Below are 13,828 nucleotides of genomic sequence, written 5' to 3'. Positions count from 1 at the left end.
TTTTTACAGCGAAAAAAAAAACCCTAAACAAGCTCAGAGTGCGCAACGACGTAATGGGAAACTCACAGAGAAACACACTGACCGCGGCACACCTGCACCAGGATAAACCTCCGCCTACCCTACTCCTGCTTTACAGGTGAAAATAGAGCAAAAGGACCGCTGAGTCTTTGACTTTATTTATTTTCTGCTGTGTTTTACTTGCATCTATTTGAAAGACTGAGTGTAAACACAAAAAAAACCATTTTATGTGCTGGAATGTGCGGAAAATAGGTTTAAATATTAAACAAATTTCTTCCAGTCAGAGAATGTTGCATATAATTAAATTTTTGCTTGATGCATAAAGTTAAAAGATTAAAACTAATAAAACAAGTTTTAAAGAGTCTTTTCCATTTGATTACATTTTGTATGATGGATTATGTAGAAAAAGTAGAATTGGGCTAAAAGATCTATCGCTTTATCACCTACTCAGGTTGTAAATCGTGTTTTTAAAAAGTAACTAAGTAATTAATTACTTTTGAAAATAAGTAATCAGTAAAGTAACGGGATTACTTTTTTGGGGAAGTAATCAGTAATTAGTTACTGATTACTTTTTTCAAGTAACTTGACCAACACTGGGGAGGAGCTCTGAGATGTGTTAGAAAAAGACTTTTAGACACAAGTAGACTTCTTCCAAAGTGTGGCTGGCTTCTCTCGTAGAGATAAAGCGAGGAGTTTAGCTGTTCAGCCAGCTAAACTGGCTGAACAGAGAAGAGCTTCTACTCCTCCACATAGAAAGGACCCAGTAAAAGTGGTTCAGGCATCTGGCAGGAATGCGTCGCTGGCACCTCCCGGGTGGGGTGTGAGGCCCTGGGGCAGACCAGGACATGCTGGCCAGATTAAGGCTATGCCCACGCTAGATTTGAAAACCGCATTTTGTGTCCACACCAGCGCTTTCAGTCGTTTTCACATAGTTGTGCGTCCACATTGAAATGGCCGAAAACACTTACATTCCAGCAGTGTTGGGAAGGTTACTTTTAAAATGTATTCCATTACAGAATACAGAATACATGCCCCAAAATGTATTCTGTAACGTATTCCGTTACGTTACTCAATGACAGTAACGTATTCTGAATACTTTGGATTACTTAATATATTATCATGCTTTTTACTACTATTGCTGTGTGATTTATTACTATTACTGAAGGCGACTCCGAACTGTAGTAAAGGGACCTCTGACTGATACGGCGGGGTCCCTGTAGGCTCGTAGCCAAAAAATAGCTCTACTTTGTTGTGTGGGTCAACTTTTCTTGCGAGAGACAGAGAGAGGCGTTGAAAGACTGCTCCAACGGAACTTATTGTTTTCGGAGGAAAACACGAACACGGTGTACAGTCGAGTCTTAGCTTACTTCAATTCAATTCAATTCAATTCAATTTTATTTATATAGCGCCAAATCACAACAAAAGTCGCCTCAAGGCGCTTCATAGATACAGAGAAAAACCCAACAATCATATGACCCCCTATGAGCAAGCACTTTGGCGACAGTGGGAAGGAAAAACTCCCTTTTAACAGGAAGAAACCTCCGGCAGAACCAGGCTCAGGGAGGGGCGGCCATCTGCTGCGACCGGTTGGGGTGAGAGAAGGAAGACAGGATAAAGACATGCTGTGGAAGAGAGACAGAGGTTAATAACAGATATGATTCAATGCAGAGAGGTCTATTAATACATAGTGAGTGAGAAAGGTGACTGGAAAGGAAAAACTCAATGCATCATGGGAATCCCCCGGCAGCCTACATCTATTGCAGCATAACAAAGGGAGGATTCAGGGTCACCTGGTCCAGCCCTAACTATATGCTTTAGAAAAAAGGAAAGTTTTAAGCCTAATCTTAAAAGTAGAGATAGTGTCTGTCTCCCGAATCCAAACTGGAAGCTGGTTCCACAGAAGAGGGGCCTGAAAACTGAAGGCTCTCCCTCCCATTCTACTTTTAAATACTCTAGGAACAACAAGTAGGCCTGCAGAGCGAGAGCGGAGCGCTCTAATAGGGTGATATTGTACTACAAGGTCATTAAGATAAGATGCGGCCTGATTATTTAAGACCTTGTATGTGAGGAGCAGGATTTTGAATTCAATTCTGGATTTAACAGGAAGCCAATGAAGGGAAGCCAAAACAGGAGAAATATGCTCTCTCTTTCTAGTCCCTGTCAGGACTCTTGCTGCAGCATTTTGGATTAGCTGAAGGCTTTTCAGTGAGTTTTTTGGACATCCTGATAATAATGAATTACAGTAGTCCAGCCTGGAAGTAATAAATGCATGAACTAGTTTTTCCGCGTCACTCTGAGACAGGATATTTCTAATTTTAGAGATGTTGCGCAAATGGAAGAAAGCAGTCTTACATATTTGTTTAATATGTGCGTTGAAGGACATGTCCTGGTCAAAAATGACTCCAAGGTTCCTCACCGCGTTACTGGAGGCCAAGGTAATGCCATCCAGAGTAAGAATCTGATTAGATACCATATTTCTAAGATTTTCAGGGCCGAGTACAATAACCTCAGTTTTATCTGAATTAAGAAGCAGAAAGTTAGCGGCCATCCAGGTCTTTATGTCTTTAAGACATTCCTGCAGTTTAACTAATTGGTGTGTGTTATCTGGCTTCATGGATAGATAGAGCTGGGTGTCATCAGCATAGCAGTGAAAATGTATGCTATGTCTTCTAATGATACTGCCTAAGGGAAGCATGTATAATGTAAACAGAATTGGTCCTAGCACTGAACCCTGTGGAACTCCATAATTAACCTCAGTGTGTGAAGAGGACTCTCCATTTACATGCACGAATTGGAGTCTATTAGATAGATATGATACAAACCACTGCAGCGCAGTACTTGTAATACCTACAGCATGTTCTAATCGCTCTAATAGGATATTATGATCAACAGTATCGAACGCTGCACTGAGGTCTAGCAGGACAAGCACAGAGATGAGTCCACTGTCAGAGGCCATAAGAAGATCATTTGTAACCTTCACTAAAGCTGTTTCTGTGCTGTGCTGAGCTCTGAAACCTGACTGAAACTCTTCAAATAAACCATTCCTCTGCAGATGATCTGTTAGCTGTTTGACAACTACTCTTTCAAGGATTTTTGATATGAAAGGAAGGTTGGAGATTGGCCTATAATTAGCTAAGACTGCTGGGTCTAGAGATGGCTTTTTGAGTAAAGGTTTAACTACAGCCAGCTTGAAGGCCTGTGGTACATAGCCGATTATTAGAGATAGGTTGATCATATTTAAGATCGAAGAATTAATTAATGGCAGGACTTCTTTGAGCAGTTTTGTAGGAATGGGGTCTAAAAGACACGTTGATGGTTTGGAGGAAGTAATTATTGAAGTTAACTCAGAAAGATCAATTGGAGAAAAAGAGTCTAACTTAATATCAATGGTACTAAGAGTAGCTGTAGATAATATTACATCTGTGGGATGATTATTGGTAATTTTTTCTCTAATGATAAAAATTTTATTTGTGAAGAAGTTCATGAAGTCATTACTAGTTAACGTTAAAGGGATGGTTGGCTCAAAAGAGCTCTGACTTTTTGTCAGCCTGGCTACAGTGCTGAAGAGAAACCTAGGGTTGTTCTTATTTTCTTCAATCAGTGATGAATAGTAAGATGTTCTGGCTTTGCGGAGGGCTTTCTTATAAAGCAGCAAACTATTTCTCCAGGCTAAATGATGATCCTCTAGATTTGTGACACGCCATTTCCTCTCCAGATTACGAGTCATCTGCTTTAGGGTACGTGTTTCAGAATTATACCACGGAGTCAGGTACTTCTGATTTGAGGCCTTAGTTTTCACAGGAGCTACAGTATCCAGAGTCGTACGTAGTGAGGAGGTGAAATTATTAACAAGATAATCGACCTCTGTTGGGGTAGCGTTCAGATAGCTGCTTTGCTCTGTGTTGGTACAGGGCATTGGAGATGATAACAGTGGGTGGATTATATTCTTAAACTTAGTTACAGTGCTTTCAGAAAGACATCTACTTTGATAAAGTCTACTCTTCACCGCTGTGTAATCAATTATTGTAAAAGTAAATGTTATCAGGAAATGATCAGACAGGAGAGGGTTTTCAGGAAACACTGTTAAATGTTCAGGTTCGATGCCATATGTTAAAACAAGATCTAGAGTGTGATTAAAGTGGTGGGTGGGTTCTTTTACATTTTGAGAGAAACCAATTGAGTCTAATAACAGATTAAATGCCATGTTGAGGCTGTCATTTTTAGCATCTACATGGATGTTAAAATCACCCACAATAATTATTTTATCTGAGCTCAGAACTAAATCAGATAAAAGGTCTGAGAAATCAGACAGAAACTCTGTGTAAGGCCCAGGTGGACGATAGATGATAACAAGTAAGACTGGTTTCTGAGTTTCACTGCTGGGGTGGACAATGTTAAGCATCAGGCTTTCAAATGAATTAAAAGTCTGTCTTGGTCTTTCATTAATTAATAGGCTGGTGTGAAAAATTGCTGCCACACCGCCCCCTCGGCCTGTGCTTCGAGATTTCTGGTAGTTAGAATGGCTCGGGGGTGTTGATTCATTTAAACTAACATAATCATCCTGCTGCAACCAGGTTTCTGTAAGGCAGAGTAAATCAATTTGTTGATCAATTATTAAGTCATGTACTAACAGAGACTTGGAGGAGAGAGACCTAATATTTAATAATCCACATTTCACTGTTTTACTCTTTGGTTCAGATGTGGATACTTTATTGTTCTTTCTTTGTGATTGTTTATGTTTAAGTTGTTTGTTGCTGGTTTTTAGTTTGTTTTTTGTCTGTTTGGGAGCTGACACAGTCTCTATGGAGATGGGTTTTTGGGGGGGTAGCAGGAGGAGAGAAGCTGCAGAGAAGCGTGTAAGACTGCAACTCTGCTTCCTGGTCCCAACTCTGGATAGTCATATTTTGGGGGGTTTAATAAATTTGTCCATATTTCTAGAAATGAGAGCTGCTCCATCCAAAGTGGGATGGATGCCGTCTCTCCTAACAAGACCAGGTTTCCTCCAGAAGGTTTGCCAATTATCTATGAAGCCCACATCGTTTCTGGGACACCACTCAGACAGCCAGCAATTTAAGGAGAACATGCGGCTAAACATGTCACTCCTGGTCTGATTGGGGAGGGGACCAGAGAAAACTACAGAGTCCGACATTGTTTTGGCAAAGTTGCACACTTATAACTGGGCTCGTCAGGCACTCTTCTTGGCTGCAGTGGTTATTATTATATTTACATGCTTCCAGCTCCCGTTTTTCCTCGATGACAACTCGTACCTTTCCACTCTCCTTTTTCTCCCTCCTCGCGCTCACAGACCCATAACATGTATGGCAGTCCATTCTCCCTGCAACATGGACTACACTGCCCATGATGCTACATTCTTTAGAGCTATGCTTGTAGCATTCAGCCTGTTAGCTTAGCACAACAACAACAACAACGAAAAGGCGCTCTCTCACCCAGGAAACACACAGTCGCAGAGAGAGAGAGCGTCACCCTGTAACCATGGCAACCGTAACGCTGCCGCCTGGAACAACAGAACGTAGCTGTCAAACAAAACCCAAACAGTCCTGACCCGCGACAATATGAAACAGGAAAGTACCGCAGTGTAATCCATTTATTTCAACAAAGTAACTGTATTCTGAATACCACCTTTTTAAACGGCAACTGTAACGGAATACAGTTACTCATATTTTGTATTTTAAATACGTAACGGCGGTACATGTATTCCGTTACTCCCTAACACTGCATTCCAGTCCTGCGCATGCATGAAACGCAAGACGATTCGACCTGCCTCATTGCTGTCTGCTGTTTATTTACTTTCCGGCTCTTTGAAACGTCGCGGCAAAATGTCGAGGAAAAGCACCGAGTTTTTTAAATGGACTAATAATGAGGTGGAGTTGTTGCTGCGAGTAACACGAAAGTAAAAAGTTGCAAAAGCGAGTGAGAGTGCTGTATAATGCCCTCTGCTATCTTAGTTTAATTGGTCACATGACTGCATCACATGACTAAAATGTGTCATAATTTTAGAAAGTCTCTGTTTCCGCTGTCCACACATCAAATGTATGCGTTTTCGAGAGTGTTTTGAAAATCCTGGGAAAACGCAGGATTTTCTGAAGGCTGATCTGAAGGCAGTTTGGACCACAGTCACTAACAACACCAGTGGTAACACACTACACTGTAATGTATTAAAACACTGCTGCTAAAGAAGGCACATGTTCAGGCCCGCCTCGAGTTTGTCAGCGAACGTCTAAATGATTCAGAGAAGGCGTGGGAGAAAGTGCCAAGGTCAGACCAAACTAAAATCAAGCTCTGTGGCTTCAACTCAACTCCCCATTTGTGATTATGATTCAAATAACAGCATCCTCACAGTAAAGCATGGAGGTGGAAACATGCTTGCATAAATCATCTAGTTGGCGTTTTTCAGTTTTTTATGCTTGAAAGATTCACAGAAAGTGTTGAGTGTCTTAACAAACAAATAAAACAAATGCTGTGAAAATGGTCCTTTAGATGGAAGGAAGCAGAGCTAAGCACAAAGCACACAGTGGAGGGCAAGTGATAAGTGATAAACAGAGTGGAGGCAGACTTGACAGGATTGGGAACTAAATTGAGAAAGTAACTCAGACCTACAAACATAATGAGAAATAATAAGAAACTGAACAATGTAGAACCAACCGAACCCACACTCCGTGACACATGATGAGTGTACCTAACCACACTTTTTAAGCAAGCCAGGAAAAATGGAACTCCCTGACAACATCTGTGCCGCCACCGAGAAGATGTAGATTCACAAAAGGGCTCTTGCCACATCTGAAGGGAATTACTAAACCACCATAAAGGTGAAAAAGAAAACAGTAAATTCTGAAGTACAATGTAATCACAAAAAGGTGTACAATTAAGTTTTAAATTCCAACACATGTTGTCCAATCAGTGTTGAGTTTCAGCTTCAGGTCACGGAAATAATGTTGTTTCAATTTTTAAAAAAAGACAACATTCATGTAATGAAATTAAAAACACGAGTTCAGCCACTACCATAGGTCACTTATCTAAAATAAGAAATATTATATAAAGTATTTAAAACTATACATTTTCAGAAGTTCACTGAAGGAGTTCCAGCAGGAACGCATAAGATCAACTCGAGGTTCAGAATCTTCCCCAAGAATATTTTAGCATTCAGACTGGAGCAGCCAGGGATCGAGTGCTTGTCCTGCTACTGATTAACCACTGATTAAATGTAAAGTGATGTATAAACACATAGGCTATCTGACATGACCAGTTGGGGATGACTGGATTTTACATGTGAATATAATGCATTCACTTATAAAATATATAAATGTGAAAGTGTATAATTAACACACGTTAATAGAAGAGGTATTGCAGTTGTAGTCAGACATTTGCATACATTTGTCATGGAAATAAATGTCATGGTAATTTGGTGCTTTCTTTGAACTTTATTTTTCAGGGTCATATGCTTGTACAGCGTACATTTTTAATGACTTTTAAACCAAAAGAAATTCATTTTCAGAGTTCTCTTTCCGGTCCCTGATGAATGATAACCAACAATATCACTACATGTAAACATAGATGGGTTTTTGATGACCTGGGGCCTGTGCTTCGTACCGCGCTAAGTGAGTTAGCTGGATTAGATTGTTGACGATTTCGCGTGATCCTGGATCGTTCGGTTCCCCGAAGCCCATCCGGGACTTGCTGTCATAGCAACAGAGCCGTAAGCGTAAACCTGCTCGGGAGCAGGTTTACTTTATGTAAACAGGATTAGATCGCGGCCACGCAGGTATGTCCGCGTCATTCATACGAAAGCAACAGCGATATTCCACCACTGTTTCACCATAAATAAATATTATCACTGTAACCAAAGATAATGCAGCACTTGATCCATTTATTGATGTCACACAGATACATACAGGTCATTCCCTAAAAAAGGGAAATGTACTATTAACATTCTATTACATGTATGTGATTATTACAGATGTAATTCATATTTCAGAGTAGTAATTGTAAATTACTTCGTGTAATCAAGATGAGAGACCACGGCTATAAAAGCGAAGGTGGATTTGGGAAGCCTGTCGCAGCCATGTCCTGTCCGTTTACGCGAGCAACCCATTGCGGAAGGTGCAAGATTGATAAGGAGAGTCCTCAGAATTCAGCGTATATTGCGGGACAGACAGGATCCTTTAGCTCAGCGCGACAGTGTGCTCATAGAGAGATATCGATTTTCCCGTGAGGGTATTATTCACTTAACCAACTTGTTGACGAGGGGGTGCAGGACCACCACCTGTCTTTTTTTTTGCTCTGCCCTTTTCTTGGTTGCTGTTATGAACAAACAAACAGAGTATTCCAGGGTCTCTTTCCAAGAGACGACAAGCAATATAAGTGATAAATATTACCATTCTGTAGAATATTCTTATATTTCACTTTTACCTGTTCCCATGTTCTAGTGGGTCCTGTTGTGGCTCTAATGTGAAAGGGGATATAATATAACATAATATAATATAATGTAATATAATATTGGATAATATGGTGTGATATGATAAATCTACCCTACCGCCTACTGGTGTTGGCCAGAGGGGCCGATGGCGCAATATGGCAGCCTGGCTTCTGTCAGTCTGCCCCAGGGCAGCTGTGGCTACAACCGTAGCTGCCTCCACCAGTGTGTGAATGTGAGAGTGAATGAATAGTGGCATTGTAAAGCGCTTTGGGTGCCTTGAAAAGCGCTATATAAATCCACTCCATTATTATTGTTATTATTAAATTACTTACGAGTTTGATTTGTCAGCAACTTTCTGCCAGCCCTCTCTCCTTGCTTTTGCAGCCTTTGCAGTGTTCCCTTGCGTTTTAATTAAACTCTGAAACTCCTGAAATCCCTCACTCAAGAGTTCTTGCTCTGCTGCCGAAAAATACCGAGCGCGCTCCTTCGACATTTTCGCCGACCAATCAAAGGGTTGCCGATCAATGTTTCTACTATCGATGCGTAGCCCCAGTTGGGCCACCCAGTGATCCTACATTACTTCATCCAGCTATACTAATCGTTTGGTCTTGGATGTTTCATTTGATCTTGGATGTAGTAAGCGACGTACGAAGCACAGGGCCCTGGACCAGTTTCTTTCTTTGTAACCTGAGAGCAAAACTCTTAAATCTCTCACCCACTCAGACTACATTGTCCCTCTGTTCAGCACTTTGGTTGACACTTGATATCTTTTAAACGTGCTGTACAAATAAAGCTGACTTGACTTGATTGTTGTGCCTTTGCTAATGTGGCCAGCATGTTTATCAGCAAATGACAAAAACCACAGACTCCAAACCTTTCTGTTCAGCAACTGTGAACAAGTTTAAACAAAGTATTTAAAACTATTTAAGCATTAAAAACTTAACCTTAAGAAGATCCAACAATAAAATACTTCAGTCTCAGAGGAGGACATATCTGAGCTGCATAACATAACTTTGCAGGGGTGTAAAGTGGGGTCCTGCTAACAGTGTGTTAAAATTTGACTTACATCCACCAAGGTCCTTAAGGCTAACTTAATACTTTATTGGCGAAAAGTTGACAAAAAGCCTTAGAATTTAGAAACTATGACTCTTCCAGGTGTGGTGTCTGAAGAGGTGCCAGACGTACAGACACTCTTCATTTAAGTATGAATGCAGATATTGTGTTTAAAAAAATAACCTAGTGAAGGCTGATGAATTGGAGCAACTTATTTACTTACAGACTGTGAAATCGAGTCAAAGTATGAAAGTGAAAAGTAGCTCAATGAAGGAAAATTCTACCATTGATTTTTATGTAAAGGTAACCAGGCCTTTTTATTAGGATTCATCTCTTTCACAAACAGGAAAATATTCTTCTTGGATGATTTTAATAGGAGAAGTGCAATAGCTGCTGATGTATGGGTGAAATACATTTATATCTATACATAAAGACCTCATTACTTACCTACCTTGGCTCAGATAGATTTTCCTATAGCAAACCTCACCCTCTCCTTTATGTACGACCTTACTGACAATGCCCTGAACCTTTTAAGCCCTGAAGCTTAAAAAATACAAAAAGCCAACATTTGAGTGACACTCAAGATACAGAATGTTGTAGCTGTTGAAATGTTCCTGTTGTTGGAATGTGGACCTGCTGCTGGAAGTTTTACCAGTGAGTAACTGGAGCTGTCTAAATGCATGGACTTTTCAGCGTCACTCTGAGACAGGATATTTCAAATTTTAGAGATTTTGCACAAATGGAAGAAAGCAGTCTTACACATTTGTTTAATATGTGCGTTGAAGGACATGTCCTGGTCAAAAATCACTCCAAGGTTCCTCGCAGTGTTACTGGAGGCCAAGGTAATGCCATCCAGAGTAAGAATCTGCTTAGATACCATATTTCTAAGCTTTTCAGGGCCGAGTACAATAACCTCAGTTTTATCTGAATTAAGAAGCTAAAGTTAGCGGCCATCCAGGTCTTTGTCTTTAAGACATTCCTGCAGTTTAACTAATTGGTGTGTGTCATCTGTGACATGGGGTTAGATGAGTAATTTGTTTGATAATTTTATTAAATTCATGAAATTTTATTCAGTTAATTAATTTATAAAGCAACAAACTATTTGTCCAGGCTAAATGATAGTGATGGCCCGCTTGAAGCTGACGCTCCGGAGCGTGTGTCGAAAAAAACAACACACTGGTTCAGAAGCACTGTGTCGAGGCTTGCTTCGTTTGGCAAAAGTCACGTGACCAGTGACGTCCGAAGCTTCATTACCCACGTAACTGCTTCGGTACCTGATTCAAACGGATATAAGGAAGTGAATCATCCACGGGATTCGTGGAGTGTGTTGATGGTGACAGATAGCGACGAGGTGATCATTCCACTGACAGATATGGAGCCAGCGAGGAAGAGAGGACGTTATGGCGTGTGGAAATATTTTGAGTTGATTTTGCTCAATTCATTTTATCTGCCGAAGTGAAAAACTTGAAATGTCCAAAATCATGTTTTCATAATGTAAATATCATTACAGCATATGACTTTAGGAACACTTCCATGTGAATTAAAGCTAATGAAGACTACAAAAATGTATTTGGCACTATACGTACATTACATTGCTACAGTTTAGAAAATCATTTTGTTTATTGTTTTTAGGTGATAGTCTGCAGGACCCAGGAATACCTGCATATCTACCAGCTTGCAGTGTGGTTCCTGCACTCCACAGCCTCTTCTGTTCCATGCAAGTGGATTTTCTCCAGGGCAGGAGAAACTATTTCTAAGAAAAGAAACAGACTCAGCCAGCGCACAGTAACACTAATCCTCTTTTTAAATGTAAATAACAAAAGGGCTACCTGACATAGATCATGTTTTTACTTTGCAAGTTCTTGATTAGGGATGGGTTTTGATTATCGCTTTTCTGATTACAATCCATGCTAAATTGAATAAAGTGATATTGATTCATTACAATCCCGTGTCGATTTGTAAATTAACGTTATTATGCCTGAAACGCCAGCATCTCAGGTTAAACCTCACAACATGTCGTCAAACATCATGCAGCTAAAACAGTAACTGCGAGCAGGTTTACGGATTCTGCATACAAACGTAAACACAGAGCGCGGACCCGACGCGTCAGAATCAGATTTTGGTGTGTCGTCGGGTCCGCGCTGTGTTTGCCTCTTTTTTTTTTTTTCGCTGGCTTCTGCAGCTGCAGGTTTCATAACTCTCTGTTTACATCTCTAATTAAGTCTCACATGTGTCAGCTTTCTTTTAATAGATACGAAATTATGGATATATACTGTTAAATGATCAGAATTGTAATATTTCTGACTGAGGCAAAACTTTCCAGATTCCAATCAAATTGAATCGGATCCTGTATCGAATCAAAAGGATTCTACAAATCAGTGACGATGCAGCCGTACTCAGCTCCCTAAGCATTTTCCCTTTCCAGTTCACAATCAATCCCACCCCTAGGTCAAAAATATGTATAGGAATTGGCCTAATCTAATATTTTGTATGAACCTGTCCAGCTGTCCAGTGATTAAACGACAAGTAGATGGAGGCAGGACTTCACAGCAGGGGCATACTCCATAATGTGCTGTGCATTATCATATGTATATTATATATATTGCTCACTTATTGTATTTACCAACATCAAGGAGTTATGAGCAAAGAAAGGCCACACCATAGTGCATGTTTAAATAGGGAAAGTTTATTGATCAAAATGTATTACGCAAATACGCATTACATTTTTTTCAGCCCCCCAATCGAGAAAACAAAACCAATTACATGTTCAAAGCAACGGAACGGTGGCCCAATATCAGAGAGAACTCCACTCTTGAGTGAGCAGTGATAATTGAGCAGTCCGTTTTATTTTGCAGATTCAAGCTGCTCTTCAAAATTTTCACCACCAGATGTCACCGGAGAGGACTGTGTTGAAAAGCTTCGAGTAATGAACCGTTTTTCAATACAAGCTTCAGTGCTTCGGAAAGCTTCATTTGGCCATCACTACTAAATGATGACATACTAAATTTCTGATATTGTCAGGTTAAGGCTGTGTGCAGGCAGGAGTGGAAGTAGAAGGACCCAATGTGCAGACACTCTGAGGCAGAAAGTACCTCAAAAACTCAGCTTTTATTGCTGGGTGGCAAAACATAACAAAAATCCAAATAAACTTACATGAGCAGGCAGATGGAACACACCGCATAAATGAGAGTAGATCACGACACAGACACAAAGAAACACGGGGCTTAAATACACAAAGGGAGCAATCAGGGAATGGGTAACAGGAGGGAAACACAGCTGGGGCAAATCAGGCCTAACGAGACAAAGGAAACAAAACCAGACATATTAACATCAGACATGGACTTTCAGAGTAAAACAGGAAACATAACAGACTCACAGGCAGGCACTATAACAAAGGGAACAGAGACGTGGGACCAGGGCAGACAGACACTGACTGGACGTGGGGATACAGCAGACAGGGGAGACAGCAACTATGGAACACAGACAGAAAACCAGAACACTAAAACTCCAACCAAACCCCACCCAGAGAACCTAACCTAAGAATAATCCTGTAACCCATAAAGCAAAGCTAGAATATAATGAACAAAATCAAAGAACCAAAAAACACAAAACACTGGGTCAATGACCCAGGGACCCTAACAGTACCCCCCCTTAAGGGCTGGCTTCCAGACAGCCCAAACCAGAACACCAAAAACAAAAAACAACCCAACCAGGGTGGGCGGTGGGGGAAACAGGACGGAGGGCACGAAACAAATGAAACACAAGGAGCCAGAAACCAAAACACAGGGAACAAAGTCCAAAACATCAGCACTGAGGCCCAGGAACAGTCCAAAAGCAAACAAACAAAAGAGCCCATGAAAGGCGCAGAGGCCCAGGCAACAGTCTCGAAAAGGTTCAGGGGGCCGGCCCGGAGGCTGACGGCCCAAGAGCCCAGAAAACAGTTCAGGGGGCCGGCCAGGCGGGAGGCACCGGCGGCGGAGTTCAGGGGGCTGTCCATGACGGCAACGACGTCCAGTCATCGGCCTGGAAAGCGGCCGAACAGGACCAGACGGCATGGGGACCTCAGGCGCAGACGAAGCTAGATGGAGCGAGGCAGGACCAGGCAAGGGTAAAGACTCGGAGGCAGGACCAGGTGACGGCGTGGCAGCCGCAGGTGGTTTCTGGACGGGCCCCTCGGACCCTCCAGCGGAGGCAGGAGGCTGGACGGATGACCGAGGAGAGGAGTGACGGTGGCGTCGCTTCCTTCTAGACGAGGGAACAGGAACCGGTGGAGAAATTGAGACCTCCTCCTTATCCTCCGACCACATAGCCGCCAGGAAAAAG

At 41.4% G+C, this 13,828-nt stretch overlaps 1 long non-coding RNA gene across 1 annotated transcript in view; it reads left to right on the top strand.

The window, feature by feature from the left end:
* The window catches only part of LOC145425560 (uncharacterized), a 270,059-nt gene extending 257,567 nt beyond the window's left edge, over nt 1–12,492 (top strand). The window contains exon 2 of the long non-coding RNA XR_013906281.1: nt 11,138–12,492. This is a non-coding gene — a long non-coding RNA (uncharacterized LOC145425560). The remainder of the gene's footprint in view (nt 1–11,137) is intronic.
* Nucleotides 12,493–13,828: the final 1,336 nt, after the last annotated feature.

The sequence above is a fragment of the Astatotilapia calliptera genome, chromosome 3, assembly GCF_964374335.1.
Source record: "Astatotilapia calliptera chromosome 3, fAstCal68.1, whole genome shotgun sequence".
NCBI lineage: Eukaryota > Metazoa > Chordata > Actinopteri > Cichliformes > Cichlidae > Astatotilapia > Astatotilapia calliptera.
This window is presented reverse-complemented; position numbering and strand designations above follow the sequence as displayed.